Raw genomic sequence first — 18,689 nt, 5'->3', positions numbered from 1 at the left:
GGAACTCCACCCAAAGCCAGCAAAGTTTTTTTTGAAATTTGTATGAACAAAAGCAATGCCTGAAAGAGAAGGGATGAATTGAGGGAAGAACGCTTTCAAAGCAGAACAAGGGAAGCCAAGGGCAGAACCATGGAAACTGAGGTCTGAACTGAAAGGAACTTGGACCAAGAGAGCAGTCTCACCCACATGTGTGGAAAGAGCAGGTCCATCCCTGGGCTTGGAGGGAGCAGCCCATTTACCCCAGTACTTGGAGAGTCCTTGCCTTGTGCCCAATTGTTCAGAAAAGTTGCCACCACCCCGGTGTTTGGAGAGGGTGGGGTCTGTGGCCCAGCGTTTGTGGAGAGCCTGACTACTCAGAAAGGTGGGACCTACAACCCAGTGGCCATTGCATTAATACTTGGAAGGCTTGGGGCTGCTGCTCCATCAGGTCCAGAGGACAAAGAATTAAGCTATAGATGGCTCTCAGACCTTGACAAATGGAATTTGCCCTACTGGTTTTCAGACTTGTTTGGGATGTGTGACTCCTATTTTCCTTCCAATTTCTCCCTTCTGGAATGGGAGTGTTTATCCTATGCCTGTTTCATCATTGTGTACTAGAAGCAGATAACTTGTTTTCTAAGTTTCTCAGGTCCATCAGATAAGAATTTTGCCCCAGAACAGACCAAATCCATAACTTATTTTGATGAGACTTTGTACTTAGCATTGCTCTAAAATGGCTTATGGATTTTGGGATATTGTGATGGGATGAATGTATTTTGCACATGGGAAGAATTTGTTTTTGGGAGGTGGGGATTCTCAGGGCAGACTCCTGGGGATTGAATCATGTTCCCCACAAAAGTCATGTTCAGGTCCCCAACCCTGGTCTTGTGGGTGTGAAGCTAATTATAAATAGTGTCCTTGAAGATAAAGTGTGCCCAATCTGAATCAATTTGGAACTTAATCCAAGAGAGCTAAAGTCCTTATAATCAAAGGAAATTTGACATAAAGGAAAAAAAAAGTCATGGGAAGAACAAGAAGCTGGAAGTCAACAGAACCCAGGAGAGAAAGGAGAAGACTTTGCCATGTGACAGAAAAACCGAGGACCCAAGGTTTTCCAGCAGCCAGCCCCGGAATGCCACAGTTTTCAGGGAGAAATCTTTGCCTTGCTGATACCTTAATTTTAGACTTCTCCTAGCCTCAAAACCATAAACCAATGAATACCTCTTGTTTAAACCAACTCACATATGGTATTTCTTTTAGCAGCTGGGAAACTGATGAATGAAAACTTCCTCACCATCCTTAGTCACTGATGAAAATCAAAACCACATTGAGATACTACCACTTCACTTCTTGTATATCTACAATCACAGGGACAGACAATAAATTTTGGTGAGGATTTTGAGATAGGAATACTCATACTCTGCTAATTGGAATGTAAAATGGTGAAGCCACTTTGTAAAACATCATGGTGATTTTTCAAAATATTAACCATGGAATTTAATGTGATTCTCCAATCCCGTTCCTAGGTATATCATATGCAAGAGAAATGAAAACCTGAATCCATGCCAAAACTTGAACATGAATGTTCATAGCAGCATTATTCATAATAGGAAACATTATAAACAACTCAAATGTCCATCAGCTAATGAATGGATAAAAAAAATGTGGTATATCTTGGAATATTATTCAATATTCAATGGAACATTATTCAATAATTAAAAGGTATTGCAAACTGATGCATGGTAAAACATGAATTAACCCTGAAAACACTATGCTACGTGGAAGTAGCAAGACCTAGCATAATCATGAATGGATCACCTAGTAGCAACTGATGAATGAATAAACAAAATGTATTATATCCAGACAATTAAATATTATTTGATAATAAAATGGAATGAAGTATAGATACCAGGAACTCCATGGATTAACCTTGAAAATATTATGCTAGGTAAAAGAAGCCAGTCAAGAAAGACCACATATCACATGATTCCATTTATATGAAATGTTCACAATAGGACAGTCTACAGAGACAGAGAGCAGATTGTTGCCTGGAGCTGGGAGTTGGTTGAGAGTCTAGGAAAGGGGAATTGATGCTAAACAGCATGGAATTTCTTTAGGGGTGATTAAAATGTTTTAAAATTCGTTTATATTAATTGTTGCACAACTTTGTAAATATACTAAAAATCACTGAGCTGTATAATTTCAAATTGGTTAATTCTATTATAGGTAAATTGTATGTCAATAATGCCATTTACAAAAATGCAGACAAGTAAAAAAATGAATGAAAGACAAATGAAATGTGAAAACTCATAAAGAAGAATAAATTTAAAATACTATGTATGTAAGAAAAATGGAATGGATAAGTAAAGAATAGTGTGTCATAAACGTTGCTTCAGTATGGAAGATCTTATGGTCATCTATTATTCCATTTCACCAAATTTTGTATTGTAAAGTATTTGCAAGGATACTAGACAGAAACTCAGAAAGCATGCTACTAAGAGAGATGCAATGACAGCAACAATTTGACTTAAATGGAGAAAGTCCATTTGGGGCTTGTGGGTATTTTTAGGGAAGAATTTCATGCAAGGAAAGGTGATTGTTTAGTGTATTGCATGCTGCTAAAACACTGAGTGGTGAAGTTTTCATCCCTGTGGCTCTTTCTGTTCAGAAATAAATAGACCCAAATTCCCATTTTCATCAACCTTGTGATGGGAGGTAGCCCTCTGACAATTTGATTGCGCTCAGGACCATAAAGGACAAAGGGAAGAAAACTGGAAAACTGAAAGCCTTTTTAGCTTCTGAGAATCATTTTCTATCTAAGTTCAGTACTAGGTCTCTAAGAAATTACAATAAGACACCAGTGATCCATTTAGAATGGGCAGGCATTGGCCTTAGTATGTATAGATGATTTCCAGTTCAATTTAATTTCTGGCTACATTGGAATACTGCATATCTAGCCTTATGATAAATCCCTTCAACTTTTGTAGTGTTTCCAGAAGAGTTTTCAGAGAACAGCAAGGTCAAGTTGAAAGTAGCCTCACAATGAGAAACATAAGCAAGACAAACTTCAGGGCATGTAGACGTAATCTGAATATGAAATCACCTGATTTGTGTCCCCGTTTGTATCATCCATCCTCTCTCCTCACTCTTGCATCAACAAACCAGGTTTTCTAAGTTTGTCCTTAAACAAAAGTCTAACATAATAAATTCATTCACTTTCCATTTTTCAAAATCTTCTCAATCTTTTACTGACAATACACACCTGGAATTCATTCATCATATACTACTCAATACATTATAAAAATAACTGTGTTACAGATTTTGTATAGAAATCAATTCTATATGCATATCATTACTGTGGTGGTGCAGAGCAAGACAAGATCTGCTCCTAATACATGGTGGAACAATGCAAAAAAAAAGGGAAAGCTGTTAATGATCACCAGGAGAAGTGTTCCCATCTATAAATGATGATGAAAATGATAATAGCTAACATTTATTGTGCATTTAATGTATGCCTTGTCATAAGCTCTTTATAAGTATGCATTAATCCTCACAATAAGTTTAGGAACTAGGATGCCACATAAATCAGGAAACTGAGGCCCGCAGGGTTTCGATTAATTGTTCAGGTCACTCAGTTATTTATGGAGCCAATATTCCAACTGGAGTCTGAGTTCTTAAGCACTTATACATAGTCCTGCATATTAAGAGCAGATGGTGTTGATTCCAATGGAATATTGTTAATCTATTTTAGAAAACATATCAGTTACAAACAGTTAAAGGTCATCCTATGCCATCTGCATTTTCATGGAGTAGCCACAGACTGATTATACATATATACATATCTGACATACATTTCAATTGATATGCGGTTGAAAAAAAATCAGATTTGAGTAACCTAGTTACTTAGTAGAAACAAATGAATAAATGATCTACAATGATTAAAGCACTCTGTGAGAAGTAAGGAGACTTAACATTTATCTATGCCTCTCTGCCTCTCTAGATTTCAGTTTCCTTTTCTATAAATGAGTGAGTTGGACGAGATGGCTTCAAATATTCCTTAGAATAAAATAGATAAAAAATTGTTTCTATGATCTTTGTGAATATCCTACATGCATATACTTCACCTATTTTTTTTTTCCTGAGGCTTTTTTCTTACTGATTTATAATAGTGCTTAATATATTAAAGAGTAGAATTAGTTATTTGTGGTACATGTTAAATATATTTGAATTCCATTTCACTATTTACTTTTGACTTATTTTCTGCTTTTTGCCATTTAGAAAAATAAATAATTCTACATAGTAATGTTTATCATTTATTTTCATTAATTCTTCTGGTTTTCCTGTGTTATATTTCAACAGACCTTCCACATATAAAATAAAAATGTTAGCCTTTTCTTCTAATTTATGGGTTGAATTTTTTTAACATTTGATCCATTCAAAGTTTATTATATAAATTATAAGCCTACCTTTTTTTCAAATAGCTAGCCAGTTATTCCAATATTGCTTATTAACCTTTTTACCCCACCACCAACCAATTACCAATTAAGGAAATACAATCTTTTTTATAGATTAAATTCTCAATTAAGTTTGGTTCATTCTATAAACTCTCCATTCTGTCCCATTGACTGTTTATCTATCCCTGCTATTTTGCACCAGTATCATATTGGACAATATATGTAAGGAAAGATACTTAACCTCATCAAGGACATTGATGAAAAAATCATATTTTCACAATATGTTGAAAGAAAAACTAATTAAAGTAACAATTTTTTCTTATCTATCAGAGAGGTAAAGATTTACACTTATATTAATACCAATGTTGGCCAGAATATCAAAAACCAGTCACCCAAAAAATTTTGACAGGAATAACAATTATACAACCAGGCAGCATCTATAAATATTTAAATACGTAACCTCTAACCTAGCACAGTGCTGATCAACATGTGGTTCAAGGTTTCCTGCATGTCCCCAAGATCCTTTCAGTTCATGAGGTCAAAATGATTTTCATCCACTACTAGGATGTCATTTGCCTTTTTCACTGGGTGAACATATGCATTGATGGTTCAAAAGAAATGGTAGGTAAAACTGCTATCACTTTAGTGAGAATCGAACAGTAGAAACTAAATTATACTAATAATTATTTATTTTTCTCCATCATGTACATATAATCAAAACACACACTGTGCTGGTTTGAATCTGTTATGTACCCCACAAAAGGCCTTGTTCTTTTAATCCATTCTTGTGGGTACAAACCTATTGTGGGTGGGACCTTTGGATTAGGTTGTTTCTGTGGAGATGCGATCCACCCAATTTAAGGTGGGTCTTAATCCCTGACTGGATTTCCTGGTGAAGAGGATAAAAGACAGTAAAAGTCCAGACAAGCTGAGAGAGAAACTCCCAGAGACATTTTGGAGATTGCTTAGAGAGAACAGAAGTCAGGAGAGAAGGATCAGCAGATGCCAGCCATGTGCCATCCCAATGTGGCAGAGGAACCACGGACGAACAGCAGCCTTTCTTCAGAGAAGGTATCCTCTTGCTGATGCCTTAATTTGGACATTTTCATGGCCTAAGAACTTTAAATTGAAACTTAATAAATCTCCATTTTAAAAGCCAAACCGTTTTTGGTACATTGCATTTTGGCAGCTTTAGCAAACCAGAATACACACAACACAGAGTTTCACTCACAACATCCTTGATGAACCACTCTATATTATTAATTTGATTAATACTTCACTCTTATATACATGTTTTTGTTATATTATATATGATGAAACATGATGTACACATAAAAGCATTCTATTGCCTACCCAAGTATGGTAGTTGTCTTGAAGAAAAGCACTTTATAAACCGAACTAGCCTGTTACTTCATAAAGCACCACTTTTCCTTGGAAGAATGAGTGACAGGGAAACTATGGTTATTCAGACTTGAATACTTGGCACACCTTTTTTTCTAAAATCGACAAAGTGAGTCTGTCACTCCAGTTGAAAGCAACTAACACAATTTGTTGCCAATGATAAAATCTGAGCTTTCAAGCAAAAATTAGAATTTTGGGAAACTCTATCCATCACCATGAACTTGACTACTTCTTAGTACTCAAAGAATTTTCAGTGGTGATATTAACAAACATGATGTTTTAATATTGTATTAAACTGTGTCAACATTTGGAAAACCTGAATAACTCAAGGAACCAATATTTTCCAAATGAGAAAGCCATTCAAAGCACAAAACACAAAAATATATTTTAATGAAACTATATAAGAAAAATTAATTTTAAATTCTGCATTACATTTAACCATTAAGAACCTTCCATATATTAAGCTTTTTTTTAGTATCAAAATGGGAAATCCTTGATTTTTTGAAAAGGTCACCAAAATATTCATCCTTTTTCTAACTTCAAATCTGTGTGAAACCGTATTTTCTTCATCTACTTCAACAACATTGCAATACTTGGGTTGCAGAAACTGATAACAGAATCTAGCTGTCTCCTATTTCAGACATTAAAGAGATTTGCAAATATTTAAACGATAACTCTCCTCACTATTTGTTGTTTTAGAAAATAGTTGTTTTTCATAAAAATATGTTATTTTAATATACATTAGGTTTGTTATTTTTAAATTAATCATTTTTTTTAATTTCTCAGATTTAATTTCTAATGAGGCAAATATTGAAAGATATAACCTACTTAAAAAAAAAAAAAAAAAAAAAGGAGCTATTTGCTCTCCTCAATAACTGGTAAACTAAGAGATCCGGAGACCAGAAACTTTGAGAATCACTGACTCAGAAAAATCACTATTGGAAAGTCACCTTAGATAAGTCTATGAAATTGCTAATGAGCTAACAATTGCTAGATATTTCACATTCTTCCCTTGCTCCTTTAACATCAATGTTATACCAATCTACACTCCTATATAGGGCTCTGGGGGATGATACCTTGTCTTTCAGTTTAGAGATATTCACTATAACCTGAAAAGACCTTAAGGTGGGAAGATGAGCGTATTTCACACGCGGTGGCATCATTCCAAAGATCAGACTAGTGGCAGAGTCTACCAGTTGTCTCTCAATATCTGTTCTCACCTTCAGAGTGATAGACTCCATGAATTTAAGCTGGGTACACAGGCTGCCAAAAATATATTATTTGCTAGCCTTTTCTTCAGCTAAATGTGACCAGTGAAATAAATATAAATACAAGCACTACTTCTGTGAAGACTGGAATGTGGATGTGGTATTGGGAACTGGTAGAGATATCTTGCACAACAAAGTAGAAGATACTCGTAAAAGGTAGTAGAGCAACATAGCAGGAGTTTCAGTCCCTAATGGTAATAGAGCCACCATATCAGTCACAGACTGTTGATATTTTTTATGAGGGAGAAATAAATTCCTATCCTGAATAAACTACTGTAATTTGAGATTTTCTGTTACTCACAATGGGACTGAATTTTAACTAAGATGTGACTCAGCACTACCATTAGGGAAATAGGACTCTATTTTCCAATTATTTGTTCTCTTTTCCTAGTATCAGTGAAAATGTATTTCATTAGTATCACCAGTTTAGCTGTTCAAGTTAATAGATTACTAATGCAGGTGAGAGTGGCAACTAAAATTTTCTTGGAATAGTTGGTAATCCTATTTCTAAGATGCATGGTCATACAAACCAGCAGATATTTTTTAACTGGCTGGAAAGTTTCAGAACTAATACACACACAATTCCTTATTTTGTTTGATTCAACAAAGCAAAATGCTTTTTAGTATAAGTTAACAATTACGCGTTACTCCAGCAATAACTAAGCTAAGATTACCAGCACAGTGAATGAGCTAGGCAATGTCTCTCTACCACAAAACTATAACGTATTGGAATTAGAAGATAGCTTAGTAAATACCTAATTCAACTTATTATTTTGATGAAGATGCATCAGATGAAGATGCTTAGAGCCACAAGGAGAGAAGGACATAATCACAATACTATTTATTAAGAGACACATAAAAGTACCCCTTGTTAAGTCTCTAGCTTATTCCGTGTAATCAGTAGGACCCACTCCATCTGTTTGGAGTACTAAATGAATGACATTTACTTTATTGACTTCATTTAATTACTCAAGACCTACCTGCCTTTATTAAAAAGAAGTCCAGTGCCCTCCCTTCCAAATTGCTTTAAAACTCCATGGTCTTACTTAATTCAAAGTGATGATGAGAGGATGTGAGAACTTGATCCCACCAGTGCCACTGCTCGTCTCTTCTCTCTTTGACATATAAATCTTTCTTTGACACATAACTTTGCTATTATGTCATAGGATTTCAGTGATATTACTCAGTTTGTATAAAAGCACTGTAAAGATTAGTGGCAAATCATAACTGAAAAGCAATTCATATTATACCTAGTAATATATAAGAATTCCATTTATTTTTATTTAACGCAGACAGTTCTTGGATTCCTCCTTCAACAATAAAATAAAAATACTTTCGGTTTTGCTTTAAGAACAATCTGAATTTTTTAAAAGAACATTCATTTCACCTTTCTAATTGAAATGCAAGTTATATGTATAATGGTTGTCTATTTTTTATTGCACGTATATTCACTTGACAATATAAAATTACATTGTGGAATATTTTTTCATCAACATAGAAAGAAAAGGCCTGAGTTAAGGAACCTGGCTTTGGAAATCTTTGGAACCTTCTAAGATCTCTTATCTAACATCCCTAAATGATGTTTTTCTAAGAGATTACAAAAAAAACTAACTTAGCACACAATTCTTTCAGTGGATGGCAGTTATACTTTAATTTAATTCATTGTATTCCTGCCCACTACATTGATCTTTTGTCTATTTTTGTGCAAATTAACTTAATTTGATATTTGATGTTATAAATCACTATAGGAATTTAATTAAATTGATATATTAACAGTGCTGCAATTGCCATTGTAGTATTGTAAATGTCAGGTCATTCTGCTCTCATCCCGGATCAAAACTGGAAATAAGATGCTGCAACTCAGTTCTTTTCTTTATCAAGAGATGTACACAAAAAGAAGAAACTCAGGGATATAAATTTTCACCCAGAATTTGGAATTAGAATTTTATCTTTTAGATAGAAATGATAAATGCTTTCACAGAATTTGATTAAAAACCTGTAATTATTTCTTTCAAATTTTTCTAATGTTCCATGTTTAATGCTCTTCTGTGTTCATAACCTGATCATCAATAAATTGCCTTTCAATATTAATGCCACTCAGCTTTTTAGACTCTAATTTATTCAGTTTTTTAGGGGTTGCTTTCATTTCAGTTTTCACTGAGAATATTATTTTCAAAATCCATCCTGATAATTTACTTAAAAAGGTCCCATACTATATGTAATCAATATAAAATTCTAATAAAAAAATGCCCGCTAAGTTTAGCCAAGTCATCATCTGTACAAGGAGCTATGATTGTGCACCTTGAGGTATTTATCAATTTGCAGCACAGCAACTATACAGTGCAATCCAATGGTCTAGGCTTTTTAAAATAATTAAACTTGCATTTAATAAGGGAGAGCACATTCACACAATATTGATGCTTTGGCAAAACATTAACACTTTATCTTGCCTAATAAATAGAAGTTAAAATGTTTTAAATATTTATTATTTTTATTTGTTCAAAATACCTGCTATTGCATACTTTTGCAGCCAGAGAAAAAGTAAAATCAAATTAAGGCATAAGTCATATTAGTTTGAATCAACTGCTGAAGGCCATATTTACTTATTATCATATCCAAAATTAACATAATTCCTTCAGAAAATAGATGGAATACAAGGAAACAATTTGGGCACTGGTAAGCATCGATTTATATGAAGTTTTATTAATGCTTTATTATCATGCAACCATTTAACATCATAAAATTCTAGTTAGTTGGCGTCTGTCCTAGTTTGCTAATGCTGCAGAATGCAAAACACCAGAGATGGATAGGCTTTTATAAAATGAGGGTTTATTTCACTACACAGTTACAGTCTTAAGGCCACAAAGCGTCCAAGGTAACACACCAGCAATCGGTTACCTTCACCGGAGGATGGCCAATGGCGTCCGGAAAACCTCTGTTAGCTGGGAAGGCAGCCAGCGTCTGCTCCAAAGCTCTGGCCTCAAAATGGCTTTCTCCCAGGACGTTCCTTTCTAGCAAGCTTGCTCCTCTTCAAAACATCACTCCCAGCTGCACTCGGTTTTCTCCCTCCGAGTTAGCTCATTTATATAGCTCCACTGGTCAAGGCCCACCCTGAATGGGCAGGGCCACACCTCCATGGGAACATCACATCAGAATCATTTCCCACAGCTGGGTGGGGCACATTCCAAGCAAATCCAACCATCACCAAAACGTCTGCCCCACAAAACTACAAAGACAATGGCATTTGGGGGACACAATACATTCAAACTGGCACAGCGTCTTCCTCCACATCCTTATAACAGGCCTTGTGAAACTGATGACGTTTCCTCTGTCTCAATATAGCATTATAAAAAAATGTTTTTGGTTAAATTAATTAAATACTGTATTAATGCAGAGATACTAAAAATATATATCCAGATTTGGGGTTCTATGGAAAAGTCTATTTTTAATGAAGAAAAAAGTTTTTGTTATTTTTAATAAACTTTTTATGTTAGAATAGTTTTACACTTACAAAAAATTGTGAAGATAATAAAGAGTTCCCACATAACCCACATTCAGGGTACCCTATTCTATAGCTTTTTGAAGGAAGTCACTAGGCACAGCATATGCTTAAGGAATGTGGAGTTATGCCCCACTTACTTGAGAGGTGGGAAACTACATACATTATTTTGATTTCTTAGGTACAGGTGATTTGTCTATTTTCCACCTTTTATTTATCCATTCTTATATTAATTTATTATTTATTTATATAATTTATATCACTATGGAGGAAAGTCTAATTTTAAATCAATAGCATCCAGAACTAGTGATAATTATTGAAAATGGAGGGAGAGAACATTCAAAAATCTATATGCCTAAGAAGGCAATACAATTTTCCAGTTCTATCATATGGCTTGCCAGGTTACCGCTGGTATTATTAACATAATTTTGCTGGTAATTAAACAATCTTAGTATTTTCTTCAATTCTCCCTTTCACCTTCAATCCATGTGCACATTTACCAGTAAAGAAAGGGACAAAAGTCTCTCCTCAGTTCCTCTTTGGAACCCTTTAGGAAAAGCCAGACGGGGAAAGTCTGTTTTTCCTCTTTTTCTTCTTTCATTAAGCTCCATTATTTTAAAACTAACCTACATATACAGTTTCTTTCCCTCTTTCAGTAAAACTATATATTTCCTTTATTTACTCCTTATTAATGGAGCACATACCATGTATTCAGTGCCAAGGATAATGAGAAAGTTAGCTATATTTGTTTCTCACATAAAATGTATTACTAATGGCTTTGGTTCATTTGTAGTTAAACTGAGGAAAGCAGAATTAAAATATAGTCAAAATCTGCTTCATTTTTTTAGCCATGTGGTCACTGGGAATTATTTTACTTTCCTCATTTATGTTTACTATTTTGTCAGATACCCTGGTCCAAATACTGCACATATTCAGGGAGACAATAGCAAATGTATGCCCTGAAAGTTCTTAGATATCACAAGTAGCCAATCACAGAACCAGAAATCAAGATAATTTACTCGGTGAGACACAGAAAGCCAATACTTCTCAATCACAATGGACCAGTGTCAACCCAGAGTTCTGGATAATTTGCATTTATAAAAGTTTAACATGTGCATAACATGGAAAGATAAATGCAACTGTTATGGGTGTGTTTGCATCATGCATGAATTTGCTCATCTTTGTGAAAGAAGGGAAAGTACAAAAGTGACTGCATGTGTTTACCATCAAATAAGAAACCCAATTTTTTTAAAATAGCAAAATTAAATCTAAATTTTCCAGATGTTGAAAAACAATTTCTTAAAGAAGTGAATTAAAAGACTTCTGAATCTTGTACAAGAAACTTGTCCTATATTAAGAATTTATGGCCATTATAATGTACCTGTATTTACAAGACCATGCTGTGACACATGGTTGTTAATGTGGACATATACATCTAAGAACACTCACCTACAATTTTTATAAAGATGAAAAATGAAGTAAATTTTACCTGCACTTGATCCCTGTGTAATTCAAATGTGTCTTTTTTACTTTTAGTACTATGGTCCTATGTATCACTTTATTCTGAAAGATAACTTCCTAGGAACTCCTAGGGCAAAAAAAATGCCAAAACAAATGATGATATTGAAAACATTTGATATTTGAAGAGTTAAGCTGGATTGCATAGAATGTCAAATGAAGAAAAAATTTCATCTAAATAAACATGCAATCATTGAAAAGCTATTGTAGGTATAAACAAGACATAGTTTCCAATTTTTATTACCAAGTTTTGATAACTAATTAATTATATACTTCCTATTTACAGTAGCATGCTTTGAAATTGTATGTAGTGAATCACTGACATACACAGCTGTTTACATATCCTCAAGCTATTCTATGTTTAGATAAAGATTTCTTAAATGCACATATTATTTCACCAGCCTGAACATAGGCCAATTTATAAATGAAGAGGTATTCTTGAATCAGGATATGATTAACTAAAAAATGCAATATTATTTATATTTTGATCTAATCTTTCTATCAAATGCTGATAGCTGTTTCCTCTAACAATTTTACATAGTGTATCCATAATTACAGCTGCAAAGAGACTACTCAGAAAACAAAGAGCATGATTCTATGGAAGAGAGTAGAGCCAGCCGGTTGACATCTGCAAATTATGCAAATACTGAGTAGAAAACAACTAGGTCCTAATAAGCAACCCCTATTCAGATGGCAAAAGGGAGTGGGAAAAAAAAAGACTTCTCAGATAATTATTAAAGTTGGGAGGGCATTTATTCCCAGGGTGCATCTCAGGGAGGACTAGTTTGTTTTGGCTTGCCTCCTCAAGTGGAAATTTAAGTGTGAATTAAAAAATGGCATGCTGAGTTTTAGGAGTGTCTTCATCTCTTCTTGCCAAAGAGCAGCATTGGGTAGAGGGCAACATGTCATTGATTTTGAAGCTCTAATACACTTTTTATAACCTTATGGTGAATAGTAAGTAGTTAATGCTGTTTACGATAGGAAGTTTATGAATAATGTTAATAGTGTTTGCTTTGCTGCTCCTTCAACACAGCAGAATGTTGCCACCTGCTCCTTAATATTTCTGATTAACACCAAAATAAAGTCCTTATTATGAAATGAAAACTTTCAGCAAATTTATTCTCTAAGGAAACACATACATGTAAATTTTATTGTGCATATGTTAAATTTCTTTCTAAATTACTGAATATATAAGGTTCTTAACATTTTAGAAAACTGAAAGGTTTTAAGCTAATGAAATCTTTATGACAAGTGTTAGGTTTCACGCTAATATTTACAGAATATAATGCAATAGGGTTATTAGAAATGAGGCAGTTTGAGGTAGATAATAAGTTTAGATAATCAGGATAGGCACACTACCATCCAAGTAACTCATAGTGCATACACTACATGTGGTAAACTAAATTTGCTGATCAAGTGGCATTTAAATTTTCTGCTGATGATCTATATAATGCAATGAGTAATGCTTAGTGAGTTTCTGAAATTATCAGATGTAAAATCATGACTAAGCTTTTGGAATGAAGGATTCAAAATCTAAATGATGTTTATGAAAGATAAGAGACAAAGGGAACGTTTTCTCGTAAAGATATGTTAGAAATGTCAAGGTTTTCTCATAAGACAAGAGATAAAGAAGAAGAGAAGGAGAAGGGAAAATATAACTACTGTGTGAAGTATTTATGATGTACCAACCACTAGTAAGTACTTTATACATGCTTTTACAATCTTCACACACTACAAGTTAAGTGTGATTATCCCTCCTTTTTCTCTTTTATGGAAGAATGAAGAGTGACTCAGAAAGGAAGTGATTCACCCAAGGACACACAGCCAGAAGGGAGAGCTTTCAACATCGGGTACATCTGACCACAGGTATATTTGAGAGTTTAGTTGGTTATACTCTGTGAAGAATTCAGCTGTTTTTATCCCTGTAGGTACAAGTAAGTGAATAAATAAGGAAACAGTCAACATCGAATGGTAAAACTGTCTTTTCACTATCTCTGGACCTGTCACAGTTTCATTTACGTATAGCTCTTAGTTCTAATCTCAACGGTTCAGAAAGGAGAACACAGATGGTTAAGAAGAATATCACAAGGACCTGAAAAAAGGACTTTTTAAGAGAAATTAAAATCACAGGAATGATGTTGCCTCCACAAGAGCTGAGCTCATAATGTGCTTTTGTATTGGTAGTAAACTCTAGTGCTTCAGTACTAGAATATCTAAAACTCCACACATTAACTCTATGGGCTTTTGTCTTAGGGAAGCTATAGGATTTTATGAGGTATCAGTGAGGGAAAAAAGTCCCCAATTTTTGGAACTTAGATACACCCCCAAGGAAATGATGAGCTGCTCACTTTGCTCTCCTGCAGCCCATGTTGATGGTGATGGAGAAATTCTCTGGGTGCTGTTGGCATATAATCTGATTCTCTAATAGTAGTAAACCATATACTTTCTAAAGTGACAGTATCGCTGTAGGTCATGCATAGATAGTGTTCCAGTGAAATCTAATAGCTCACACTTGCCAGAGACATTATTAAAATAATTGCTTTCTCTTGTATTTTTATTTTTGGCCAAGTGCTACTTCATGCGGTAGCAAATTTTTTCAGAAAGAAGGTAGCATAAAGTATAGCAGGACATAGAAACTATAAAGACAGTGTTCTCCCACTTTAATAATTCTAACACAACTGTTGAAGTATCACTGCAGCCTGGAAATCTGCCTTTCAATAGAACATTTGTGGATAATTGAACACTGCTTATTGTTCTAAAGGTCATGAGGTTTGACTGGGCTCTTTTTCTTTTGGCAAATTATTCAGTTTGAGTATTTATTGTCCTGTCAAAAGGGAAAGTATGGTATGAACTGTCTTTGTTGCTGAAGTCTTCAGTGTTTCCTAATTTGATTTTTCTTTTCTGTACGTAACCTAAACAGAAAATTTCCATCTCTCTTTCAAATTCCAGTATAGAGGCTGCTCATCTTTGCTCTGTGCTATATAGATCAGCCTCATGAATCAAATAGACATGAATTAAGTCAATGTGAAATAATTATAATACCAACTGAATGGAGAGTTTTTATTTGATTTTTGGTTTAAGCCTGGTCAGAACTTTTAAAATTAATATTGCTTGCAAGCATTCTATAAAGAGAATCTAAAACAGGAAGGGTGGGCTAATTTTGAAGAAATTTCTGGTATTATATCATCTATTGTCATCTATATTAAGATTTCAGTAGAATGACAAAATCTGTATTCCTCATCCCTGATTCTTCAAAAGTAGTATCTGCACAATATCTACATGAGTATGGTCAATGGTTTACTTTACAAAAACTTAAATTCTCCAGAGTGTTCCTATGCCAGATTAGTCCTCAAACCCAGAGGCAACAGCCTTTCCAAGAACATCAACCAGATGCATCCCCCTTCCCCATAATGTCAACACCCCTTTTCAGTATGAACCATTTGGGTGGTCACTGCCCAGATATCCCTGAAGATTGAGAAGGTGATCAAACAAGAGAGAGGCGTAGCAACAAATAGGATTTAACAAAGGATTATGAATATTGAATCTCTACATAATTTTTGTTTGTTTGTTTCTGGGGTACTAGAATAGCTAGAAGGAAATAAGTGACATGGTGGAACTGTAACCCATAACATGCTTTAAATTTGCTCTATAGCTACTTGTTAAATTGTACTTTGAAAGTTATCACATTTTTGTATATATGTTATATTTCCCAATAAGGAAATAACTGAAATTGTGGAACTGTAACCCATAACATTCTTTGAAATTTGCTCTATAACTACTTAGTAAATTGTACTTTGAAAGTTAGCACCTTTCTGTACATGTTACACTTCACAACAAATAAATAAATAAAAAAGTGTCATCAAAGAAAAGTGAGAAGGTCATGAAAAAATAAGTATGGCTGAGTTTGAGAAAATGTTATTCTCTTGCTGCTCTCTTTTTTTTCAGACCACTGCAATCCATATACTAACCAATCTAAATAACACACTTCAGAATTTTTTTCTTGCTTTTCGTTGGGGTGGTGTAGTCTTTTCCAAATTTTTAACTTTTTCTCAATGAAGAGTTCCATCTTCCTATGGGCCAAAAATTTCAAATAGTGATCACATTGGGAATGCCTGGAACTAAGATAATGTTACTCTGCTTCTACATTCAACTTTTATAACATTCATATAGTTTAACCTTCCTACAGATGAAGAAATGGAGATAAGAGAGTTAAGTCACCTTCCCAAGGTACCATTTCTTACAGATGACAGGTGTATGTTTTGAGCCCAGATTTAAACAACACCAAGATTCAGACTTTGTTTCCCTGCCACATAAAGGCATGGTTGTTTTGAGACCAAGTGATGCTGTGCAGGAAGCAGTATGTTCTAAAGTGCCTGCCAATACATGAGATGCTACTGATTCAATTTATCCCAGGGATAGACTTCCATGATGACACAAAGGTCATGAATATGCCAACCTACTACTCCTGGTTTCCTTTGCTTTCTTTGTGGTTAATTTCTACCTCATTCTCCTGGTCTTTGAATTAGTCTCATCTCTGGTTGTTACCCTCTTTTGAATATGGTCACCAATTTGTCTGTACTCTACTTTATTGCAGTGTTGTCTCTCAGGACCTGCTAATTGCAAACTTTTGACAGCCTGGATCCTACTTTTCTACTCAGGGAGACAAGGTACAAACATTGTGAACTCCCAATGACTTGCTCACCCACTGCCTTGGTTTTCTAAATGTTGGCTTTGACTCTTCAAGGCCTGATACTCAACAGTCAAGGGAAAACTTCCATCTTGAATACAGACAAATCTCAGTCAGTAAAAGTGCAAGCATAATCTGCAATGTGTATCTAGACCTATTGTTCTCAATATTTAACTATATCAAAACTCAGTATAATAGGTATCTTAATCTGAAAACCAAACTCATGGTAGAACTATATGTGTCTAACAGTTATTTTGTTTGTATGCTCTTACTACTACTGGACACTTGTCCCTTCCCCTTGCTACTTCTAAAGTGTGAACCTATGTAGGGATACATCCCTAGGGCTTGTTTTACTACTTTTGTCTAGTCTCCTTAGATCCCTGGCTTTGACTAAACAATTTATTTCACATTTCGGCCACATCAAACCCAAGTTTCTATTGCTATGCAACAAAACACCTTGACAAGAGTCTTAAAAGCAACCATAAAACAATTTATCTTATGATTTTGTGTATTGGGAATTTGGGCAGAGTTTGGGGTGGGTGATTCTTCTATTCTGCAAGACATTTTCTGAGATTACTCATGGGCTTTGGGCTTGTTTGAAGGGTACAAGATGGCTTCATTCACATGTCTCTTGCCTTGGCAGCTTAAACTGGTAGGTGGGCTCAGCGGGGACTGGTGACCACAATGCCTGTCCTGGGCCTCTCTAGCATGATGAGGGAGGTGGGTAGGTCTCAGTGCATTTGAACTTCTAAAATGGAGAATGACTCCCTGAGAGAGTACTCCAAGAGACATAAAGCAGAAACTGCCCATTTCTCAAGTCACTGAACTTGGCACAGTACTGATGCTGTTTTTTGTTGGGCAGAGCAACTCAAGCTCACTGAGTCTTAATTTCTCTTTTGCAAAATGAATATTATGCCTTTATTTTGTGGATATTACAAACATTAAGTGGGATAATGTATATAATGTGCTAAGCATAATTGCTTGCTTTCAAAATCATTCTAGTAAAAGAGAATAGCAGCTATGATTAATAGCTATTACTTTCAGTTACTGTGTGAGCATGAATTAGCCATTTAAGATCTCTGGACCACCTTGCTCATGTAATATTTTATTCTGTATAATTAAGAAATTGGATTAATTTTTGTTATTTATATTCATGGTTATGTTTTATTGCAATTAAAGGATACAGATCAAAATCAGAAAAGGGAAAAGACCTATGGAAAAGTCTAGGAGAAGCCAGTTGCAAGCTTCCAGGTGCCTCTAACAGTGGAGTTTGATGGGAGGCTCTTCGTTCTTCCAGCAGCTGTGTGTGACAATTGTGCTAAGCGTTGCCCACCAGGAAAGCTCACCAAGGCCTTGGTGCCTTGATGTCCAGGGTTTTTATTGGCAGTCATTCACAAAGGCATACAACACCGATGTGACTGATCTCAGCTACTCAGACCCCAACCTCTTCCAGTAGGAAATCAGGTGCTCACCACAAATCACATTATTAACATAAACTTATCTGGCCAAACTGATACAGCATGGCCCAAGACCTCAGGCATACAAAAACAATATAAGGCAGAATATTCCAGAGCTCAGAGGTTATCTCCCAACAAGCCTTTCTTTGGAATGTGCAGGGTTTGAGCTATCCAGAACTACTAAATTGACCTTTTCCTGCCCACATACTAATATCTTAAAAAATAGGGGAATTTGGGTGCAGGATATATGGAAAGTCTCTATACTATCTCATTTTTTTTTTTTTCTGTAAATCTAAAACTGGTCTAAAATTAAGTTTGTCAGAAATCAAAATCCAATTGGAAAAATAGGTTCTATAGACTGACAGATACTCAGACTGAAAGTATTTAAACACTTGCCTTAAATTTGATTTGTCTAATTGAAAGGGA

Source organism: Choloepus didactylus, chromosome 3 (genome assembly GCF_015220235.1).
Source record: "Choloepus didactylus isolate mChoDid1 chromosome 3, mChoDid1.pri, whole genome shotgun sequence".
NCBI classification, from domain to species: domain Eukaryota; kingdom Metazoa; phylum Chordata; class Mammalia; order Pilosa; family Megalonychidae; genus Choloepus; species Choloepus didactylus.
Note: the sequence above shows the minus strand (reverse complement) of the source record.